Source organism: Oncorhynchus mykiss, chromosome 18 (assembly GCF_013265735.2).
Source record: "Oncorhynchus mykiss isolate Arlee chromosome 18, USDA_OmykA_1.1, whole genome shotgun sequence".
NCBI lineage: Eukaryota > Metazoa > Chordata > Actinopteri > Salmoniformes > Salmonidae > Oncorhynchus > Oncorhynchus mykiss.
Genome location: NC_048582.1, coordinates 4,826,414 through 4,833,909, shown reverse-complemented (window position 1 = coordinate 4,833,909; position 7,496 = coordinate 4,826,414). Strand labels below are relative to the sequence as shown.

Genomic DNA, 7,496 nt, shown 5'->3' with positions numbered 1-7,496 from the left:
ACTGACTCAATGTGGTCATTCTCCCTTATTTTACAGAATACAAGCCTGAAACAATGTCTAAAGACTGTTCGCATCTAGTGTTAGCCATAGGGAACGGGATCTGGGTCTTATCCCTTTCCGCTTTTAATCCGGAGGTGAAAATAGTGACCCCTAGCCTAGTGAGGTCAAGGAGAAAAGCCTCATCGGTTCTCTGACCAGCTAAGAATAAAGTCACTCCATCACTTAATTCTCATCTCATAAAAGAAGTTGTAATTGGATCAAATGAAGAAAGCATAGAACACTGTAATCCTATTGGTTCTCACTGTGAGAGAACTGTGCAGAGGAAAGGGAGCGTTATAGAATGTTAGCCTCTCTTTACTCTACCAATCAGTGTGCACCTTGTCAGTTTTGGTGTGTTTTGTTGGCTTCTACTGTAAAGATTTGCACTTGGTGTTGAATACCCTCTGTTATTCTTCTCATTTTGAAAACAAACACTAGTCTGCCAATTGACTGGGTGGTACTGCTTCCCTCTCAGCCTGGCCTGACTCTGTCTGTTGGGAGAGTTTCAACTGGGCAGCTTAAAAACACACCAACGTTTACACGTAGGAGAGAAGCCTTACTCCTGCTCTGTGGAAGGGTGGGCGTGTAAACTCAAACGTCATGCCAAAGGTTGAGTGTTTGAATCTCATCACGGAGGGCTTTAGCTTTTTAGCAACTTGGCAACTACTTACTACTTTTTAGCTATTACTTAGCATGTTAGCTACCCTTTCTCCTAAACCCATTTAACTCTATCTTAAACCCCTCACCCCTAACCTAGCTAACGTCAGCAACAACAAATTGGAATTCGTAACATATCATACAATATGTTACGAACTTGTAATATGTATGAATAGCAATGCGTGAAATAACATATGAATTGTAATTCTTAACATACGATACGTCCTTCAAGTCGTATTATACTGAACAACAATCTAAACGTAACAATTTCAAAGATTTACAGTTTGTATAAGGAAATCAGTCAATTGAAATAAATGAGGCCCTAATCTATGTTAGGTTACATTACATTGGACCTCCAATATAAACTAAACATGTGAAGTGTTGGTTTCATGAGCTGAAATAAAAAGATCCAGCACAAAAAGCTAATGTTTCTCAAATGTTGTGCACAACTTTGTTTATATATACTGTTAGTGAGCATTTCAGCCTTTGTCAAGATAATCCATCCACCTGACAGGTGTGGCATATCAAGATGCTGATAAAACAGCATGGTCATTACACAGGTGCACCTTGTGCTGGGGGACAATAAAAGGCCACACAACACAATATCACAGATGTCTCAAGTTTAGGGAATGTGCAATTCTCATGATGACTGCAGGAATGTCCACCAGAGCTGTTGCCAGAGAACTCAATATTTATATCTCTACCATTAGCCACCTCTAACGTCCTTTTAGAGAATTTGGCAGTACATCCAACCGGCCTCACAACTGCAGATCACATGTAACCACGGCAGCCCAGGACCTCTTCACCTGCATGATTGTCCGAGGTGGTGGGGGGAGGGGCTGAGTAGTATTTCTATCTGTAATCAAGACCTTTTGTGGGGAAAAACTAATTCTGATTGGCCGGGCCTGGCTCCCAAGTGGGCCTATGCCTTCCCAAGTCCCACCCATGGCTGAGCCCCTGCCCAGTCATGTGAAATCCATACTAAATGGAGTGGCACGGATGTTTTTGTAATATATAATACGTTTTGCTCTGAGACCAGGTTTTCCCTCTGCAGTATTCTGTGTGAAGGAGCTAGTAGACACTTTTTTTATTGAACCTTTATTTAACTAGGCAAGTCAGTTAAGAACAAAATCTTAATTACAATGATGGCCTAGGAACAGTGGGTTAACTGCCTTGTTCAGAGGCAGAATAACAGATTTTTACCTTGTCAGCTCAGGGATTCGATCTTGCAACCTTTTGGTTACTGGCCCAACGCTCTAACCACTAGGCTACCTTCCGCCCCTAACATGTATCAGATAGAGATGATCACTTTTCACCATTAGTTTGGGGGGATTATTTTACAACTTTATTTAATGATACACAGTTTATGAAATGAATCCATGTGTTTATTAATTGTCTTTCAAACTAGATTAGTTATTTTAGTTACTGATCATGAATGTGTTTGGATAACTGCATTGAAGCAAACTTTATTGATCTGCCAATGAAAAATAAAGTTACATGAATATGTACTGGTCAACCTCTTCTTCTCTTTAGTATTCAGTTCTTCATATTAGATCTGACAGTATGAATGGTTCTTATGGTTGTATTCAGTTCTTCATATTAGATCTGACAGTAGGACAGAGAAGTGCTTAGACTGGGCTGAGAGGTTGCTTGACCTCCTGTAGCAGTGGGACGGCCATGAGACCAGAGGTAGCAGAACTGAGTGCTCAGGTTGGGATCCAGAGTTTGTGCCTGAAGGTAGAGATGGGGCAGTTCTTCTTGCTGCACCGTAAGTAAACACCATTGTCTTGTAGTGGATGTGAGCTTCGACTGGAAGCCAGTGGAATGTACGGAGGAGCAGGGTGACATGGGGGATCTTGGGAAGGTTAAACACCCAGACAGACTGCAGTGTTCTAGATAAGTTCAGTGGAGACCCATCATTCAGGGCAGGTGAGCCACCTGTTTTGAGCACCACAGTTTTAGCAATAAAACAGTGAGAAAATAAAGTATCTGTTTGCAAACAATGTCAAAAAACGTGTTATTGACTTGTTAATAAAGCTGCATACAAACATGGTCTATTTGGTTTTCTTGAGTAAGGCATCTCCAAAATGCAGGTGTTTAAGCCTACATCAGTGCTTTCTGTGGAGGTGGGGCAAGCCAGCAGAAAATACTGAGCTTAGCGCTGTGATTGGCTCAGGGTTTTGTCATTCATGGGGACAATACATCACTGCCAAGTCTAAGGGTAGAACTTGAAAATTCAAGCCCCTTGGGTGCTGCGAGAGAGTTACATTAGAAGTTCCCATCCAATAAGGCTCAAGGTCATTGTACACAGATAAAATAACGTAAAATCATGTTATTTCTACAGTCGCTTTGATTGGACTGATCATGTCAACATCGTACTTTCAACATCTGAGCTAGCAGTCATCATCATGAATCAAGTCGACAATCTACTGGCAAATCCTTTTTAATCTTTGTCATATGAAGAGAAATAATGAGAAATTATAGAGAAAAGGTATCGGTACTCATCGTCATTGGACATAAACATTACAAAACAAATGACAAATTCAACAATGAGTGGTTTGGAAGGAATCAGTGGCTAACTGCAAGCATTGCAAAGCAATCATTAGCCTGCTATTCATTGGAGTGGCTCTGTGGTCTCAAGTCTAAGATTAAGTGGCTTTTTTCCTAGTTTAAAATTGTAACATTTCAACATTGGCCGTGCTGTCAATGAAGCTTGATTTGTGCCGCGCTCAAATCAACTTATCACCTCCACCCTACCTGCCACCCTAGACCCACTCCAATTTGCTTACCGCCCAAATAGGTTCACAGACGATGCAATCTCAACAACACAACTGCACACCGCCCTAACCCATCTGGACAAGAGGAATACCTATGCGAGAATGCTGTTCATCGACTACAGCTCGGTATTTAACACCATAGTGCCCTCCAAGCTCGTCATCAAGCTCGAGACCCTGGGTCTCGACCCCGCCCTGTGCAACTGGGTACTGGACTTCCTGACTGGCCGCCCCCAGTAGGCAACAACATCTCCACCCCGCTGATCCTCAACACTGGGGCCCCACAAAAGGGTGCGTTCTGAGCCCTCTCCTGTACTCCCGGTTCACCCACGACTGCGTGGTCATGCACGCCTCCAACTCAATCATCAAGTTTGCGGACGACACAACAGTGGTAGGCTTGATTACCAACAACGACGAGACGGCCTACAGGGAGGAGGTGTGGGCCCTCGGAGTGTGGTGTCAGGAAAATAGCCTCACACTCAACGTCAACAAAACTAAGGAGATGATTGTGGACTTCAGGAAACAGCAGAGGGAACACCCCCCTATCCACATTGATGGAACAGTAGTGGAGAGGGTAGTAAGTTTTAAGTTCCTCGGCGTACACATCACAGACAAACTGAATTGGTCCACCCACACAGACAGCATTGTGAAGAAGGCGCAGCAGCGCCTCTTCAACCCCAGGAGGCTGAAGAAATTCGGCTTGTCACCAAAAGCACTCACAAACTTCTACAGATGCACAATCGAGAGCATCCTGTCGGGCTGTATCACCGCCTGGTACGGCAACTGCTCCGCCCACAAACGTAAGGCTCTCCAGAGGGTAGTGAGGTCTGCACAACGCATCACCGGGGGCAAACTACCTGCCCTCCAGGACACCTACACCACCCGATGTCACAGGAAGGCCATAAAGATCATCAAGGACAACAACCACCCGAGCCACTGCCTGTTCACCCCGCTATCATCCAGAAGGCGAGGTCAGTACAGGTGCATCAAAGCTGGGACCGAGAGACTGAAAAACAGCTTCTATCTCAAGGCCATCAGACTGTTAAACAGCCACCACTAACATTGAGTGGCTGCTGCCAACACACTGACTCAACTCCAGCCACTTTAATAATGGGAATTGATGGGAAATTATGTCAAATATATCACTAGCCACTTTAAACAATGCTACCTAATATAATGTTTACATACCCTACATTATTCATCTCAAATGTATATGTATATACTGTACTCTATATCATCTACTGCATCTTTATATAATACATGTATCACTAGCCACTTTAACTATGCCACTTTGTTTACATACTCATCTCATGTGTATATACTGCACTCAATACCATCTACTGTATCTTGCCCATGCCGCTCTGTACCATCACTCATTCATATATCTTTATGTACATATTCTTTATCCCCTTACACTTGTGTCTATAAGGTAGTAGTTTTGGAATTGTTAGCTAGATTACTTGTTGGTTATTACTGCATTGTCGGAACTAGAAGCACAAGCATTTTGCTACACTTGCATTAACATCTGCTAACCATGTGTATGTGACAAAGATTTGATTTGATTTTAACTCGGTACTGCAAAATCTGACTTGAGTGAGTTCAAGACAACTGGGAACTCAGGGAAAAGCAAGCTTCGACTGGGAAAATATGTTTTGAACTTTCCTCCAACTCGGAATTGTAAATTGGGAACTTGGGCCTCTTTCTACAGCTACAACCTGAAGATCACTGACGTCATCATTTTTTTCCTGAGTTCCCAGTTGTCTCTAAAGCACCATAAATCCAGAGAATGCCAGACTTTGATGACAAAATATTCCCACGACTGAACCTTCTTGTTCAAGTGATCACAGCACAACAAGGTGAGTCAAACAATGTCTTGTATGCTGCTGCATAAATTATGTAATATGCCATTGTCTGCATATATGCCCCTTTATTTATCCTACGGTTCTGACTTGGTGTACAGGGAGAACACTAAGAATGGTCCATGTTCTGAATTCTGTCACTTTGCATTTCAAAAGGGCTGCACAAATAGTTATATTGACTCCGTCCTAGCTCGCTCATTAATGTCTTATTCGAAATTACAGATTTTCTCTAATCCGCTTTTCGTCCCCCTATGCCATAGTGTGTACATCTCAATTGTCTGTAGAAACCACATTTGTTTAAGTCAGTCAGCCATGTTTTTTTAAAAGCAGTACATTTTAAAAGCAGGAAATGAGGATGAATGAACTGTTTCGTTGCCAGACAAGGCTCCGTTGATAGCCAGGTGTAGCAGTGGTAAGTTGTTGGGACAGCTTTATGTAGGCCCTAACAGTTTGTGTGCACCGTTATTGTGCAATTAATGTATTGTTTAGTATTGTGTTGTGTAATGGCTTTGCTGGCATGCATCCCACTTTTTAACTGAATCATTATTTAACTAGGTAAGTCATTTAAGAACATATTCTTATTTACAATGACGGCCGACCCTGGCCAAACCCAAACGATGCTGGGCCAATGTGCGCTTCCCTATGGGACTCACAATCACGGCCGGATGTGATTCAGACTGGATTCGAACCAGGGACTGTAGTGTTGTCTCTTGCACTGAGATGCAGTTTCTTAGACAGCTGCGCCACTCGGGTGCCCTTAAAAGGTTTGCGCCCAACGTGGGAGAGGAGTTTGACGGCACAAGCGGGGAGCCCAGCCAACAGAGATTTGAGAAATGTTTTGGGATTCTTCCCCAGAACTGTGCCTCGCCACAAACTTGTCTCGGAGCTCGACGGACAATTTCTTCGACCTCATTACTTGGTTTTTGCTCTGACTTGCAATGTCAACTGTGGGACCTTTATATAGACAGGTGTGTTCCTTTTCCAATCATGTCCAATCATTTAAATTTACCACAGGTGGATTCCAGTCAAGTTGTAGAAACATCTCAAGGATGATCAATGGAAACAGGATGCACTTAAGCTCAATTTTGAGTCTGAGGAAAGGGTCTGAATACTTATGCAAATAAGGTGTTCATTTTTAATAAATTTGCTAAATAAATTTGATGCATTTTATACATTTGCTAAATTCGCTTTGTCATTATGGGGTATTGTGTGTGTACATTGATGAGGAGTAAAAAATGCATTTAATCAATTTTTGAATAAGGCTGTTAAGCAACACAATGTGGAAAAAGTCTAGGGATGCCCTGTACATGCTTTAAATGTACAATGTAAGGAGCTGAAGTGGTAAACACAATGGCATAATGGAAAATGCATGTCCAATGGTTCGCTGTATTAGTTTTATCCACATTAAAACACCTAGGTAGTGCAGTGGTTATCTCGGTATTAGTATTATCTCTGTATTACCCTAGGTAGAGCAGTGGTTCTCTCGGTATTAGTATTATCTCTGTGTTTCCCACATTAAAACACCTAGGTAGAGCAGAGAGGACAGAGCATGTGGCTTTGTAACACACAGGTGTTTCATCTCCACATTGGGATGATTTTAACAGTGCAACGCCACACTGGCCTCATGCCTCTCAGGTAGGAGGGTACCAGAAGTAAAATAATAATAAACACAAAACTAATGAAGGAGCACACAGTCACCAACAATATGTCACTGTTGTCAATACTTTCAACCTGCTCAGATCGCTGTTACAGTACACCACCACCAATTTTCCATGTATTAAGTAACCTTCTGTCTTATGGAACCATAATGTAACATATCACACTATTTTGAGAGTCCCGGATTTATGTTTACTCTGTTACATCTAGTCTATGAGACAAGGCTGCTCCTTGATCTACATTATAAACACGCAGATCAAGAGGTGTGTTTTCCCTTCAGCATCTGCATGTGATATAATCTCACCCACCTCATATCATGAACCTGAAATGGTTAACCTTTGCTGTGAGTGATGGGAAAAAAAACTGACCACGGCAATTACTTGAATAATTCAATGAATGTTTTGTTTACACATTTTATGAGTAATTTGTCTTGTTTAATTAAAAAAGAAATTGACTTTGCCGTCAATGGGAATTGGGCCATGATTCAGCTGAACTGCAGTACCGAAAATGC

General features: G+C 42.2%; 1 protein-coding gene and 1 long non-coding RNA gene across 6 annotated transcripts in view; both read left to right on the top strand.

The window, feature by feature from the left end:
* Positions 1–7,496, top strand: part of LOC110528894 (oocyte zinc finger protein XlCOF6-like) — a 680,129-nt gene that overhangs the window by 658,282 nt on the left and 14,351 nt on the right. The gene's annotated exons all lie outside the window — the stretch shown is intronic.
* Positions 1,239–2,200, top strand: LOC110516780. Its single transcript, XR_005037315.1, has 2 exons — positions 1,239–1,735; positions 2,105–2,200. It is a non-coding gene; the product is annotated as an uncharacterized LOC110516780 (long non-coding RNA).